This window comes from Amblyomma americanum, chromosome 8, assembly GCF_052857255.1.
Source record: "Amblyomma americanum isolate KBUSLIRL-KWMA chromosome 8, ASM5285725v1, whole genome shotgun sequence".
NCBI classification, from domain to species: domain Eukaryota; kingdom Metazoa; phylum Arthropoda; class Arachnida; order Ixodida; family Ixodidae; genus Amblyomma; species Amblyomma americanum.
In genome coordinates this window covers 43,194,150-43,209,055 of record NC_135504.1, presented here as the reverse complement: position 1 = coordinate 43,209,055, position 14,906 = coordinate 43,194,150, and the positions used below count along the sequence as shown (strand labels likewise).

The 14,906-nt window shown below is 46.4% G+C and overlaps 1 protein-coding gene across 1 annotated transcript in view; it reads right to left on the bottom strand.

The window, feature by feature from the left end:
• The window catches only part of LOC144102346 (uncharacterized), a 219,001-nt gene that overhangs the window by 78,226 nt on the left and 125,869 nt on the right, over positions 1 to 14,906 (bottom strand). The gene's annotated exons all lie outside the window — the stretch shown is intronic.

Here is a 14,906-nt window from a genome sequence, read left to right as displayed (position 1 = left end):
CATGGAGGGCTATGACAATATTTCTAGAGATTTCCTGGGTTCCACCCCTGTTCCCTCGTTATGGAGAACTGCAAGCTTACGGCGTTTAGTACAATATATTAGAGGTTCCAGCAAGCCTTCAGCCTTTCGATACACTCTCGACTCGTTTTCTGTTGGGGCTGCCCGGCATTTTCTGCAGGCAAGAGAGCAAAGTTATTTTTGGTGTTTCAGCAGGGGGATACATAAACGAAAGTCTTACTCGTAATGCAGCTTTTCCTCATATATCGAAGCTCCAAGCGTTATGAAAATGGAACACATGTTCCTTCTTCATTAAACTGTTAGGAGGATTGCCATGGCGATTAATGCATAGCGCTGTTGGCATCAAACGCGCCACTTGTGAAGCGTGGTTACGTGGTTACCACCACCACGGCGCTAGGATTCGCATTTGTATTCTCAATACTGCATGAATGGTTAGCGAAAATACATCTAAGTTCAAACTTGCATAGCACGCAGTCAGCTTAATATGCAAAAAAAGCCGTCGCCTCCCCCACTGGGTGTGAAATGTGGGTATGCACATCAACTATGCTTTACTCAGGCACAAGTACTCGCATACGATTTTGGAGCAGCCAGTCTTACACAGACTCGTGGAGGCGATTCGAAAAAACTGTTACGCCACTGGCGTAGACCATGCCGGCGGGCTCACTGCAACGCAGAGCCCGCGTTGGATGGAGCAGAAATTATCTGGCGCTCGTGGGCGGAGAGCTTCGCAGCGTGTCAGAAAGCCCTAGTCGATAAGAGGCGTGTATGGCTAACTACTATGCAGAGCTAGTGAATGCGAAGTGTCTCAAATAAATGTCACTGGACACTCGGGAACAAACTTCTTATCCGAAAAGACGCTTATAATTCTATCAGGGAGTAGCTAGAAAGAGTAGCTCACGTTCACTTTTTCATCAGCTTGATTTTAGAAAGTTCGGCAAATGTTGTCGGGCCCAGTTTGGTCTAAAACGCCGGCTACCCAAACATTGATACAATGGGTACAAAGTTTCCACTGCCTGGTGCTCGGCTTGTTTAGGACAAAATACTTGGCAAAAGAAAAGCCTTGTTCCCGAGAGGCCTTTGGCCACAGATGCTCTTGCGCAATGAAAATTCATTATCGCTATAAATACAAAGTACAGCTTTCATGCTCAACGCCCACTTGTGTGGTATGTCGGCGTCAGCAGCAAATGCCACGTCACTCAGCAGCTATTAATGAGCTTACATATGCGGTGCAATATCAACTAGTTTCTACTGTGCTCGCTCTAGCTAACCCTTTTTTTTTCATATAAATTCAGTGAAACAAACCCAGCATTCTAAATCACCGCACAAATATCGATAGGATGCATTGGCAGCCTCTGCAATTGAATGGTTTTTCTGAATTTTTACGCTTCTGTGCGCACACTGTACAAACATACCTTCTGTGTGTGAATGCCTATGCGCCACTCAATGCAGAATTTTGTGCGTCTCGTACATTTAGACATCAAGCTCCAATCATACGTAAGCTTCGAGACCCGGAGACTTGGTGGAATCAAAAGATGCTTGTGCTGCGCAGGCGGCCACGACCCTCTGTGCCTGACGCTGCATGCAGCCATCGAGCACAGGCATTTCATCGCCCACAGAAGGAGCAGGTGGGTGCTGCTACTAGCAACATCGCGAACGAGCCTTGTACTACGCCGCCGTCGACCTGCGCGACCGCATCGTCATCGACGGCATCAATCGCACCTGCCGGTGAGCTCAACAAGCCTGCACTCTGGAGCTTTGCTCAGATTCAGAGAGTGGGACAGCCTATATTTGTCCGCGTGATAGTAGCCTGTGACAACAGTAAAGAAGAAAAACCAAGATGCAGCTTTTCCAGCTGGCGTGCTCTTTTTAAGCCAGCTCGTCTTGATCCTAGTACGCATGGAGCGTTTTTTGCAAAGGGAAATGCGCCGAATAGTCAAACGCGGTCATGCCGCCGAATTTTCACAGTCACGGGCGTTTATCGCACTCGCTTCTTACACACTTGATAGTCCAGGTGTGGCGGCACAACCGCATGCGGTTCGAGTGCGGCGCAATTTTCCGTGCAAAAAGTGCTTCATGCGAGCCAGCGAGTCCTTGTGCATTTCATTCTTCGCTTCTTCAAACGCACCATGAGCAAACCAGACTGAATGGCACTCTGCAAGAAACCGTAACCCTTATTTTCATGGGGAATCCACGCTGCATTATTGGGTAGAAAATAAAAGCTGAGCGGCTCTTGCATGTAGAGATATGCATCGCTCAGATGTCCAGCTTCTCAGCAATCTTTCCTATCGTGTGCAGTTTGGCAAATGAAAGACGAATAAAAATTCCTTGACACTTAAGCTACATCTGGAAAGGTCTGTATGGAATTATTAATTGCGATCTGCTACTATCTGCACAGCAACCATTTGCCTTACGAAAAAAATAAATCAAGCATCAGCCTCCACCAAAAAATGAATTTCTTCAAGACAGTGGTAATAATAAACATGGTAGTTCCCAATGAAAGCTCTCGGTAAGTGTTTTAGGTGCCATTGCTTCTCTCGGCGCCAGTTTCGTACACTCCTCTGAAGTTCGGCGCACTGGTCAGCGCTTTTGTCTTACTAGTGCGCTTTTTACGGCTCTAGAGACGTATTGCATTAACAGTAATTTATCTTGATTATGGTTCATATCGAGCAATAACCAGGTCAAAACCAATTCAATTTTTTTGTCAATATCTGATGCACAGAACATAGAACTATTTTGCTGTTTGTTTATATTGTGAAAACTTGAAGACGATTGCATTGGATTAAATTCTAGACATTTAGGTAACGATAAAGCATTAGACTAAGTCGAAACTTCTGCTGTTATGCTGGCAATGAGGAATCGGGGTGTAGGACAGCCTGATGTCAAAATACTTGAAGATAGTTATAACGGATGGAGTAAATAATAGCGCAAAAACTACACAGACATAAATGCCGATTAAGATGCAGGATGAGCGCCCTTTCTCTGCCTTTTCGTGCATGTCTTCTTGCGCTAATATTTGTTCCAAAAGCTGCGCACATTCTTGTCTCACTATAAGCTCTGTTAAATTATCTATAACGGCTGCACACCCACGGTCGTCCTCCGTGGGTCAGCGTATAAGCATCTTCGTGCGAAAGCCAAAAATCATAACCCGGCGTTGTCATCATAATTATACACAGTCTTCGGAAGCCGCAATTGGCACTCTGCGCGATTAGAAATATGCAAAAGCTATGACCCTGAAAGTGGCTGAGCGATCTACACGATAAAGAAGTCTGCTGAACCGTCTCATATATCAGTATTGTTAGATTAAAAAGGAGATGCGGTAATCTAATCATTAGGGTGATGTGATTATTGCAAAACATTACGAGCTCTGAAGCGTTGGTAACAACTAAGCGAATCCAGAATAGTAAAGAGTCAACGGGATAGCTCTCTGAAGTACAGCGGAGTTTGTTCGCTGTACAGTAGTGCTCGTCGTGCGAGAGAGAGTTCTTGTGCCTAAGGAGCGGTCGGCTGCTTACATTACGGCGTGGCCAGATCGCCGGACGATCTTTCTCCAGGATGTTCAGCAGCGCGGAAGGTTACCTGTCCCGTGCGGACCAGCGGTTGCTTACCCAGCCAATGCCGATGGCGCTCATGGGAACGTCTGCCGCCCCAATCGACACACGCATCGACAAGATGGGCGGCATCTCCTGCGGTCCCGACGGGGCCGCCCTCCACGGCCCACTCTACGTCTTCGACCCCAGCAGAGAATCGTAAGTACCCACTGCATGCCATAGAGAGGTCTTAGGGTGAATTTTTCACTCTTTATTTATTTTTCAATGTGTACGTGCCTGCGTGCGTGTGTGTCAGTGTACAGAGGGTGGGGAGGAGGGGGCATAACACGTCAAATAAAAATAAAAGGCGTAAAATTCAGCGCAAAATAGCCCCACGATTGCATAAAAGGGGCCCCACTAAGACCTTTAAGCGTCATTTCAAAGAAAACTTGCTGAGTACACAACCATTCGTTTTCTTATCGCCGCTATGGGAACCGCAGTTGAGAATCGGTGGCAGACGGGCGCTCCTCTGCGCTCAGGAAAGGCAGACCCCCCGTGTTTTGTAGATGCGCCGAGCTACCGGAGTTGACGGAGAAGAGGGCCTTTTTCCCGATGGATGGATGGATGGATGGATACGGCTGAACCCTTTACATCGGGCGGTGGCTCAAGCCACCTAGCCATGCCTTGTGAAATTTTACTCCTGTCTTGCTTTTAGCCACCAATCAGATAACCTTCGCTTGGTTACTTCTAACCTCTTAAAATCCACTTTCCCTTCACTATCCCTAAACCCCAATGCCTTGGGTAAGTCAGCCCCGCTGCCTTCCACTGTAGGGTGAAGCCCTTTACAGAAAAGTATCAAGTGTTCATCTGTTTCCTCCTCCTCTCCGCACGCAATGCACAAAGTGTCTATCTCCTGGTACCTGACTCTATACGTCTTAGTCCGCAAAACTCCAGTCCTGGCCTCAAACAACAAAGAACTTCCCCTACAATTATCATAGATATTTTCTTTGACAATTTCCTGTTTAAAGGTCCGGTATGTTTCCAGTGCCGATTTCGTCAGCATCCCTGTTTTCCACAAAGCTCTCTCTGTTCCTTTGACCTTTTTCTTAACCGATAATTGCTGATTTGCCCCCGGCCGTGTCCGTACAGCGCCACCTGTGGCCAGTAGGGGGCGTCGTGGAGCTCAAGCCCGAGGTCAAGTGCACCACGCGCATAGACCTGCCCGCCTGGCCTCGTCCACATTGGAGCGACGATCTGACATGCCATCGCCCAGGCACTCTGTTCACGTGGCAAATACAGGTGAGTGGGCAGCCGCTGACAAGCAGATTCCGCCACCAGAGTGCTGCAGAGTAACCCTGTTTTAGTCCCGTCGAAACTGTCGCATGACCTAATAAAAAGCACTGGAGCGGTTGATTCGAAGGAACCGCTCGTGAATTGGTAGCCTGCTCGGTCCGGCATTGCTCACAACGTTCGCTTATAGCTCACCTGTGGGTACTGTATCCCCATCACACTTATCTCGAGGAACTCCGCAACGAACTAAACGCTTCCGGAGAGGAAACAATCAGGATTGGCATTTTTGGCCCGGTTTGGTGTGTGCTGTAGGGTCGTTTTTAATGTGAGAATATTAAAAACCGCTTTTTCGTCACGCTTTTCATAAACAGGCATGGAGGTGCAACCTAATCATTTTATATTGCCAGATACCTAAATGTTAAGTGAAAATTATGCAAGACGAGAAAAAAAATAGACTGAAGGCTGCTAGCCGGTTACACTTAGCCGCATAAATCTCCTTTATAAAATAAGGTGGCGCACGCTTTGCAAGATGCAATGCAAGCGGACAGCGTGATGATATGGAATGAGAAAAGCCGGGGCATAAATAGCATTCATCGACTACCTCGGTTCATTTCGTAGGGACATGTGAATAGTATTTCTTTCCAAAACGAGTCGAATACGAAAAGCGTAGCTCAGCTTCCGAATCGAATACGAACATTGTAGCTAAAAACCGAATTAAATACAAATGGAATAGTAGGGCTAATACTCGCTGCCTGTGCGAATATTCGTACAGAACGAGCAATCATTCGAAACATTAAAGCGGCACTTGTCCCACTGCTCTTGCACGGTGCCATTAGTTTAAAAGCTATTAAGTTGATCTGTAGCTGCTAAAAGAGGCAACACTCATCTCAACTAATTGGTCGGAACACAAAGTCATTACAATATTAACTCTAAAGCCATCACGTTATGATTAAGAAGACTGCCATTTGCTAGGTTTGGTCATATACACTTAAACCTTTCACCTCAGAAAACCCGAGCACCAGGCCGCAGGAAGCCTTGTACCCATTTGAAAACCGGTGGTTGCCTGGCGGCACTAGAACTGCACCGCAGGAAATGAGACTGCAACCAGCTTACATATAAGCCGCGGCTTCCGAGATCGAGTTTCAAGACAAGGTTTTACTGAATCGGCCTGAGTCTTGGAGGACATATACAAGCATTATGAATTCTAAAAAACAGATGGACCGCGTACTGGCGCTCCGTCATAGTTTTCGCAGAAAGATGTCCCTCAGAGTCGATGTAGGCCATTTCGTCGAACACATATACGTTATTTGAACCTCCTGCCATTATTCGAAAATTATTCGAAGGGTTCTGAACATATTCGATTTATTTCGAATAATTTTCAAAATACACTGTTTTATTTGTTTTTACAATCGAATCGAAGGATATTCTACTGGCTATTCGAAATTTCCGAATATTCGCACACCCCTACTCATTTTTGTTATTTGGAAAGAGGTTTGCCAGCACACAGTGAGATATATATTTCACCGGGAGATTTAAGGCCTCCAAGATTAATTCACCTCGCACCAACTCCGCGAAAGAAGCAACTCTGTTCCACTAAATTAAGCGAATACTTGCTGTTACTGACTGTCAATTCGGAGTCTTCCCACGGCTTTCAATTATCGGGTGGAACCAATCCAAAGAAGCTGATGAACATCGCCTTCTGTGGCGTGTGTTCTCGTCGTACAGCAAACTGAGCGCAACATCGTTAAGGTCATCGAGAGCAACACTGTTCCATTCAGAACAGCTGTCGAAGGCATCGTTTACTCAGATACTCGGCGTCAGGGCAGCCTCTTAGGTATATCAACTTCATTTTTCTTCCTGTCTATTCTTGTTGTTGTTCTTATTCATCGCCGTGAGCTGCTTATATCCAAAGTTGAGGGCGTGAACGAAAACGCTCGCCACCACGCGCAGGATACGAAGTGTACCTGGTTGGGGGCCAAGATGAGAACAACCGCCCACTCGACGACGTGATCGCGTTCGACCGCGTCCGTCGCAGATGCATGCAGTGTGGACCACTGCCGAGGGTCTGGGCGGGCGCAGCCACCGCCGTGACGCCCGCAGATCGTTTGAATTGGTTACGCCTTCGTAGCAGTTGGGTGAGTCCAGCCACGGGGCGCCTCATCGGTGGCACGTCTTGCTCCACACGGCTTCTACTGCAACGATCCATCGAAACAAGCGTCCATGATTATCACTGGTCACTCGCGGCTTCATTTTCTTACTGACATAATGGAATTTTTTTCTCCCATGTGGCATGTCCCAGACGAGAGTGCATTCGTGCAGTTCCCATTAGCGGTTCATCAGATAAACACCAGACAGAAAGCTGCAGGAGAAACAGCTCATAACGGCAGAATAAGAAAAACCAACAAAACATGTGACGTAGACATTTACTACAGGTCGTCCCAGCAAAGCTTAATGCAACTGGCAAAAAAAAAGCAAACAAACACGGAGACGAAAATAAGACTGCCATGTTATCCTAGGATAAAATTGAAGCAGAGCTGTCGCAGGCTGTTTTGCTTCAGCAGTGTTTTTGCTTGTAGTTTACCGAATAATTATTATCACGTGATGAATGATATGAACCTGAAGTACCCTGTGAATGCAAGGAGTATACACAACGGAGGGAGTACCCAACGGAGAGAGTACCTGGTCACGTGAGGACAACGGTGCCGCTGGTTTACGCCACTTCGTCTACGGGAATGCTGGGATATGTCAGCTATTCATCTCAGATGGGCAAGCCGAGGCAAAAGCGAGCAACGATGCGTGTTGCAGTAGAGAACAGAAGCTAAGCTTAATGGCGCAAAAACAAAAATTCGTTCGGAATGGGTTGCTCGGAATCGACCCTGACGATTTTAAGAACTTTCTCGTTATCAAGAACGAGACGTTTTGTAGGCTCTTAAATTTAAATAAGCAAGTTCCAAAACAATTTGGGCGACACACCTGATATTCTGAACTGCGAAAAAGTATTCCTTTTTTGTGCAAATTCTTGCCCCGCCCTGCACAGAGTGGAAGAAATGATCGGATTGCCTGAAATAATGGTCCCTGGCGTTCTCTAAGTTCAGTCTTATTGGACGCTGCCGTTTATTCCTCATCATAGAGCCGTCCTGTGGCCAACATCTTAGATCCGTCCAGTCCTGCCGCATGAGCAGCAAGTACAATTTCGTGGCCTTCATAGATTGCTTTATTTTTCTAACATGAACACCATCCGCAGCATCAGACTCTGCTCTCTGTTGCCTTGTTTGCCTGCAACAAATCGGCCCTTTTTTTTTCTACTTTTCATTTTAACGTGGTTCACAGCCGGGAAAAAATGCGACACCAGAGGTTCGTAAGAGGGCAGCGACAGTCATCCAAAACGCGTAACTGAATTACCGCAGACGGGAGAGATTTCAGCCGCGCCTGAAAAACGCGAGTGACATTCAGAACTGTGAGCAGGACAGCCGCGTCGCAACTGATAGCAGCAGCTTTTTGCGGCCACGCCATCCTTGTGGCTTGCAAATAAAGTGTTTGATTTTACAAACGCCAGCATGCGCATAACACCCACAACTTCCTTCCGCAAGGACGTCATGGGTGTTTAATGTGCTCGATGCGGCCTCGACTGCGCGAGAGCCAGGGCTTGGTGCCCATGTCGCTGGCGCCTCTCCATATTGAGGTGAGCACACGCACAAGGCAGAACGCCAGTATGCTCTCAGACACCCCTTCTTTTTTTTTATACTCATCCTCTTACACATTTTAATGCCAGGAACAGGCTTTAGGCTATTTAGAATTGCAGACGGCACTTTGTTGACTGTCAGCATTTTTTAGCGCTAGCACTACAGTCCATTACGATTCAAGAATGCCGCGGAGAATGCGAGAATGCCCCTCAAAGAAGGCCCTCCAGCCAAAGGCGTCGACCGGTTTTCATCAGGCAGATACTACACAACCAAGGCAAGAAGACAGGCCGTGGGGAGCGGGTTGTTCCGGCTAGAGTGTGGGGTTTTAACAGGCGTATAAGTACGGTGTCCCCGTTCAGTGGCGGCTGACACTTTTCAAACCACCCGGACCCCACCCCGTGATCGCGTGCGCTATCGAGGTTACGCCGACCACTGCGGGCCTTGCTCTGATGGAAACAAAGAAACGTCACTGGCTGGCACAGAGAAGGCATTTATTGTGACAACAACAATGCCAGCTCAGCAACAAAATGCGTTAAGGAATCGAGGTCATCCGACTCACCATCACAAATGCGAGCGAATGTTCGCCCACGCTATGGCTGGGGAGACACTCCGCGGCCGGACGGGACGAGATGTGGGAGACCGTAATCTCCCACGAGGCTTCGCCCCTCTGGCAAAGAACGGAGAACTCCGCCGACACGTCCGTACGCGACGAGCTCTCCCCGTCTGAAAAGAGTGCTCTCCCGCACGCGTTTAGCTGTCATGTCTTCATGGCGCTTATGTCCCTGTGACGCAGGCGCCCACTCTTGTTAAGGCAAGTAACTAGGGAGGATGACAATGCCACCCCCCCCCCCCGCCCCTCGGGACCGGTCGTGGTAGGGTGCATTGTGGGAAAGCAAACCAAAAGGGAAGACGCGGGGCAAAGTACCCGTGTGTATGCTGTGGATAATTTGGAAAAAAATGACCAGTTGCCGCGACGCAATTAGCCTACAATGTTTAAACGTGGATGAATTGTGCTATTCGTAAAGTTACTTGCGCTTCGTCTTGCAAGTGAGTATCCCTTCGCTTTCGCAGGAAGCCTCTGGTGTCTCGGAAGGGCAAACCCGCTGCGGGTTGTGGATGTCGCCTTGTCTGCCCTGAGCTTGGCGAGCCGCTCCATGGGTTCATCTTTGAGTCAGCGTGCGTAAGTGCAAGGGGAGACTTATCTCCGACTAAAGTTACATTTTTGGCTTTCGGACAGCTATATGAGAGGCAGTTGAGGATGGTGCGATTCAGTGCTCGTGAGAAGTGACCACTTCATTCAGAAGAATGCTTTGCCAGGCTTCACCGACTGCCATAGTATCATGCTGAAACTAGTTTAGTTGCTCGTCCAGAAAAGTAAAAAGTGAAGTATTGTGGTTTGAAAAGCAGGAAATCCTGGGCGAATCAGGGCTCTCAAGTCTCACCTTAAGTACGACGTGAGTCACTGAAGGCCACCACAAATACCATCGCCATGTGCTGTTGAATGTCGCTCCTTACAGGATTGTGTTAAAGCCAGATAGCTGAGGAGAAATTCGAGGCTGTACTCCCTAGGACAAAGAAGCCCACTTCCCTACATAATCTCCAGAAGAAGAAGAAATATTACATCTAAGCCACCTGGACAGCACTGATAAGATATTTGAAAAAAGTTCCCTTAATTATTATTTCTTAGGGACATTGTCTTTCAGACTACGTCAGGAAGAAGCACGTACGCGCTGCATGGATGTAGAAGTCAGTGTAAAAGGAGATTTTTGCTCGGAAGTAGTACCTGAAAGACGCGGGAAAGTGGAATTTGTTCCTGTATGCCCAGAGCGGGGTACACTAGAGCGGTCTTTTAGCCACCAACGAAAATATAATAATAAAAGAAATAACTGGCGCTAGAAATAGTCTAACTGCTTTGTCCTTGGTCTGTTACTTTGCTCCACTGATGCGTTTTGATTTATATCGCAACCACAGCGTTTGCTGATCAACGAAACCCGGCACCGAGCAGGCAATTTTTTATTTGTTGTTTTTTTAGTACCAATACCAGAAAGGACAATCAAGGAGAATGACAGACACACTGACTAAAAATGAAGTGCTTAGACCTTCGTCGTCCTGCGTCTACGTTATTCTATTCTGTTCTGTCAAACCAACTGTCCTGCAAACGTCTACTTGCATGTATTGCCCATTTTGAGCGTTTCATTGGTGTCTCTTGTATAGTCAATTTCCCGCTGTTCTGTAGTCCTCCAACTGAAAATTATCTGAGCGCGTTTCTCATCCCTCACTACGATCAAATGTAATGAAAATAAATTTTCATAAGTGCTTTTCCTGACATTTGTATCGTCGAATAGGAATTTTCCGGTAGCGTGGTTGCATGTCAGCTCCTGATTTTCCAGCTTTGTGACTTTTTTCCTGCACCGTACGAAATACGACTCGTTCGTCGCATTTCAGAGAAAGTCACTTTGCAAAATTAACTATTTACACTCGATCCCAATTTAGTCTTGCAGTGAAAGCTCTTTATGCGAAATAATTTGGTTTGGTAACGTTTTAGTATGGTGTCCATAGAGAAGGGGAAGAGGCGACGAAAGGCACACCAGGAAAGGAGACCAGGAGAGAGCCGGTATAAGCCTTTTACTTAACCCCTTAGCCGCTCTGTTGGCTAAGAGACTAAGCCAATATCTTCCTCCTAATTCAACTTTGAACCATATACGGAAGGGCATATTCGACAGGCAAAATTTGCGGCTTGGCCAATTTTCTGCACTGGTCAGGCTTAATTTCACTCTGGGAAGAGGATTGAAACCGTGTGCTTGGATGCTGCCAGAAGTAGCATGTAAAAGCTACTTTCCTGTCTCTTCAAAACACTACAATAACTACATCTGTATTTTTCCGGAACAACCGGATAATCTTTTCAACTAAAACAGATAAGCTTAAGAGGGGAGACAGAAGACAATTGCACGGCAGACACCTACGAAAAAAAAAGCAGTGGAAGGTTTAAAAAGACCACATTAAAGACAAAAAGGAGAAAACAATAGCCAAATTGACAGAAATCCTAATAAAATTACAAGTACCAAGCAACAGACTTGAAAAAATTTCAAACGAAAAACATTGAGCAATGTGAAAGCTCACCTCTAAAGACCCCAGTGCGTATATATTCGTTTAGTATTTTTGGGAGTATATAGGTGAACGACTGGAATTTTTTCGCCTCCCCTGTTCTGTTTCAGTTCTGTAATCCCTTTCCTCTCTCTCAATCTTTGATATATTTTTTTCTGCTCATCATCAATTCCCAACTCCTCTCGTCTCTTCTCGCAGTGAGTGCTGGAAAAGAGTAGAAAGAAAGGTCTAGGTAGATGTTTCAGGTGAAGGTGGGTTTCGGAGTTAAACTCTTCTATTGCTCTTGCGAAGTTGATTAGGCACCCTATATTGACAGGTAAACAAGCAATGACAGCGGTGCCCTTCTTTGGAAACCACGTGAAAACACGCGAACTGACGATTCAGTGGGATTGCATTACTGGAGTACAGGTGCCTGTAATCATAAACTGCACCTTGTATTTTCACAGGGAGTACATCTTCGGCGGGTATCGTCGCAAGTGCTTTGATGGCTTTTACGCTCATGGCTACAGCCGCGAACAGAGGCCCAGGTCCGCAATCCAGCCAGCAGGTGAGTAGTTTTAAGTAAGCAACAGCCTTATTTGGTTTGCAGAGAGAGTTAAGATTCAAATTTTCTGAATCAGTGGCTGATGTATATGTTTCACAAATGTGAGGGCTCCGTTCTGGCTCAGTTCTCGTGATCCTCACTTGTTCCGTCTGCACGCTTCTTGGCCAATGCGGCACTGTTCCTTTGAGCGGAATCTTCGGGCAATGTACGAAGGCAATGACATTCTTTCTAGATATTTGTAGCGTATTACCGCTGTTCACTCGTTGTGACGAACAACAAGCTTACTGCGTTTAGTACAACATATTGAAGGTTACAGCACGGCTTCAGCCTTTCGAGGCCTTTTAGTTAGCCGCTTAGACGCAGTGTTGGCTAAGGGGTTATGCAAATTCACAATAGCAATAGTGACATTGCCTTTCAATATGGCCCCCTAAATTGTGTTGATTCCAACATCAGACACTTTTAAAGAGTAGCGGTACATCGAAGCCTTGAATGATTTAAAAAAATGAGTAGACTAAAATAGAATGACAGCACTTCCTGTGAATGCAGATGATTGTTTGGCAGTTTTCAGACTGATACAAAAGGTGGAATATGACCCTGTGACAAGATTTGCAAAATTAGCAGAAAACCCCATTCGAACATCCCAGTGCACCGAGAACCGTGCTTAACGCTCCTTTCCCTTTTCTATCGCTCTCCAAATTCGTTGTCTTTTCTACTCCTTTACTATTTCCACCTCCCCATTTTTTTTTTGCATTTTCTGTGTTTGTTTTATTTAGCCGCGGCTCCTGTGAGAGCTGTTGCGCGGTCTATTATACGGTCCCTTTCCCTCATTCTCAAAACTGCTTTGAGGGCGGAGATTATACCTCCTCGCTCGCTCTGTGTTCTTACATAGACAAAACTGTTTCATTGTAAGCAAGGAACGGCGACGGCTTCCTTGCACTCTATACGCAGCTTCCAACGCTTCTTGTGGTCTTGGAAACAGTTGCACAACGCGCCTTTTGGCAGGGTTGTCAGCTCCTTTGTCGTGGCATCTTGAATGGCCTCCGCGCTCCCCATCCAGCGATTTTAGGGCTCTTTTAGGGCACGAGGAAAAAGGAAAAAATCGCATGGGGAGAAGTCAGGCGAGTATGGCGGTTGTTGTAAGTACAGTAATGCTTTGCTTGGCGAGAAATTTTGACACACAGTGCGCCCTTGCGTTATCTTGGAAAAGGTTCCATTGTCCAGATGCCAATAAGTCAGGGCGACGGCGTCGCATTGCATCACTCATGTGTTGGAGCACGCGGATATAAAACTCCTTATTCATCGTCTGTCCTTTTGGGATGAACTCATTGCGTGTGACACCTATGGCATCGAAAAAAAACTATCAGCATCATCTTTGTTGCGGTCTTCTGTCGCTGCACATTTCTCGACCCCGGACAGATTTCAGATGTCGGACAGATCTTTTCAGATTTTAGAGGCTTGTGTGCGGAGATTGCACAAACATAATTTCCCTGCATAAATGTGCCACTCAATGCACACATCTTGTGTGTCACGAGCATTGAGGCGTCAATAATGAATCATGCATTAGTTTCGATACCTGGGGATTCGTGGGATCACTATATGTTTTTTTTATCTTGAGGACGTTTTGGGAAAACAACCAAGCAGTGGCCGCTAGACGACCAGTCTACAATGTTTGAACTTGAACGAATCGTGCTATTACAACGTTATTTGTGCTGCATCATGCCAATGAGTGTTGCTTGACCTTCGCAGAGTACCTCTGGTCTCTCGGATGTGCAAACCCGCTGCGGGCTGTGAATGTTGCCTTGCCTGTCCTGAGCTTGGCGGGTTGCTGAAGCTGAAGCTGAAATGAAAGGTGGGTGAGGGTTCTCAAGCCTCAGCTTAAATAGACACCCTCCCCCCCATGTAATACCCTCTTCTGGAGGGCCTTTAAGGGTAACGTTAGTAAATTAACAAATACTTACATTTGCCAAACGCTGTCCAATGTCGGTCCTTACGGAGTTTTGTTTTGAGAAATTTGTGGAAAAATTCGGTGCAGTACTCCCCCGGACAAAAGCCCACTTCCTTGCAGCATCCGAAGAAAAACAAATTGCATTTAAACCATCTGGACATCACTGATTAGATGTTATGAAAAATTCACGTTTAATTATTAATAAATATTTACCGGCTGTATGGATACTGGCGTAAGTGCCTAAGGCAGGTTTTTGCGCGGAAGTACTACCGGAAAGGCAGGGAAAACTGGAATTTGTGCCCGTATTCTCAGAGCGGGCTTTACTTGAGTGGCCTTTTAGGCAAAAACAAAAAAAACAACAAACAGCAGTTTTCTAACTGCTTTGTATTTGGTCTGTTAGTTTCCTGCACCGATGCGTTCTGATTTATGGGGCAGCTATAGAGCGTTTGCTGCTCAACGAAACCCGGCACCGAGCAGGCAATTTTTTTTCGTTGTTTTTTGCCGACAGTATCAGTGCTAGAAAGGACGATAACGGTGAATGACACAGGCAGTAAGAACTGAACTTGTTGGACCTGCTGCATCCTGCCTCTACGGTATTACTCTATGTCCTGTCAAACTAACTATGCCGCAACAGTCCGCTTTCATCTATTGCCCATTTTGAATCGAAAAGTTTCACTACGCTAGGTAAAGCAGTCATCGTGTAGGCCTGAAAATGATCCTTGAACGACCATCAGCCTAACCACGTTAGCAGTGTATGACCGTGACCCCTGACCTTGACCCATGATCTTCAGTTA